We start from the raw sequence: 2,083 nt of genomic DNA on the forward strand, positions 1-2,083 counted from the left end.
TTCAAATATCATAAAAACTATTTTAACTCTTCCCATCATAATTGAAAATACAGTAAATTAAAGGAAAAATAGAAATCAAGAAATAGTGCAAATGAATAATATTCAGAAAATAAATCATTTGCAAATATCCCTAACTGTTGTGGAAAAATCGATGTTTACATGTAACCTCAAGGCAGGTTTTGTTTTTGGAGGGAACAGGTCAGTCGTGTCTGTGGCGCCAAAGAGAGATGATCTATCAGTATGAAGAGGTACTCATCAATTTCTGTCCAGCAAGAGAGGAAGCCATTTTGGACGCGAGGACAATAAGAAGAAGAACAAAGAAAACACCAGGAATCAAGAAGATCGTAGAGCTTGGTTAGTTTGGTTATAACTAAATTTAATTACAATTGTAACAGAGATATTAATTTAATTAAGTTAATAATAAAAGTGTTTGTATTCTGATTGCTAGTAACCCGCCCTGAGATATAGAGTCTCTCTTTTTATATAATAAAATTAAGAGTCTTTTTGTATAATAAAATTATATTATCTATTTGACATTAAAGTTCTTAACTTGAACCCAAGTATCTTTTATATTTGAAAAAAGTATAAAAACTAGCAAAGATTCTTTTTATTTAATTTTTAATATTTTTTAAAATTATTACAATATATACCAAATTAAATCTGTATCGCTACAAACCATGAGGGGTCAGGGGTGCAGTACAGAAGCACTGTTACTGGACCAATGGTTGTCCAAGAGGTGATTTGGTCAGAATCATGCTCAACTGATAAGATTTTTCTCTAATTAACCCATTTAAGATAGCACATATTTTTTTTTATTTTTTAATCGCCAGATTCTAAAAATTTTTTTGCTTAATATTGGCCACTTTTGATAAAAAAAAAAAAAAAATGTTTGCAATAGAAATCAACCAATTTGTAACTCCATTTGTAGAAATAAGATGATAGCACGCCGTGTGTGCAGGTAGGTGCTCCTCTGAATGGTTTTATTGAGAGGGACTCATTATTTTATGTTTTTTTTTGTGAGGGACAATATAAAATAAAATAAAAACACATCATTAAATTGAACAACATTCATTCCAAAAATAGTCAAGTAACATGAAAACATTATTTTAGGTTCAGTAATAAAGAGAAGAATATAATTATAGATAAAATGAAATAAAATAATATAAACATCAATTTTTAAGAAGCAGTACAAGACAATGAATTTTCCTGGAAGGGTGTCCCTCACTTTTTTGTACAGAACGATAACCCTTGAAACAATCACCCAAACATAATCCAATGTGAAACCAACATCAAATTTTATTTTTACACACTTCAAGGATAATTTTTGTTTTAAATCAGTCTTGTTCTAACAGCCGCTTTTTCTATACTGACTGATAATTGCAATTCAAGATCATTGCACACATGGTGTGCATTATGTCTGTTTGGCTCGGAAATGAATTGCATACAGTGTGTAATTGGTTAAGGGTAACAACTTTATAAGGCTGAGTGGGCCCTAGAGGGCTCCAAAACCCACAGGGTTGACTCATGGCTACGATGACAGAATAAATAATTATCTGTTACAGCCAGATTTTAACCCAGGTCCTTGGAGCCAATAGCATAGTGCCTTACCACTGAGCAACCCCACTCCCATGTATATATATATTTTAACAATTGTATATCAAAGTGTTTTTATAGCTATTAGCAAAGAAAAGTTAAAATATTTGTCTTAAAATAGAAAAAAACTAAATGTTGCTGAATTCAAGTCATTTTATTAATTTTAATAATAAAAGCATAAATATTTATTTTATAAGAATAATTGAAATGACAAAATAAATAAACAAAATTTCTAAATCGACAACTCTGCTAACCCAATCAAAAGTATCGATAAACATAAGATCATTTATACAATTTATTCTTTATATATACAAATATTTAACTCTTTTTAAAATTAAATTTAAATTATTTTAACAAGTGAAAATAATTATAAAAAAAAAAAAAAAAATGTGCTAATTTATACAATTTATTCTTTATATATACAAATATTTAACTCTTTTTAAAATTAAATTTAAATTATTTTAACAAGTGAAAATAATTATAAAAAAAA

Source organism: Halyomorpha halys, unplaced genomic scaffold (genome assembly GCF_000696795.3).
Source record: "Halyomorpha halys isolate HHAL.00 unplaced genomic scaffold, Hhal_1.1 Scaffold242.1, whole genome shotgun sequence".
Lineage (NCBI taxonomy): Eukaryota > Metazoa > Arthropoda > Insecta > Hemiptera > Pentatomidae > Halyomorpha > Halyomorpha halys.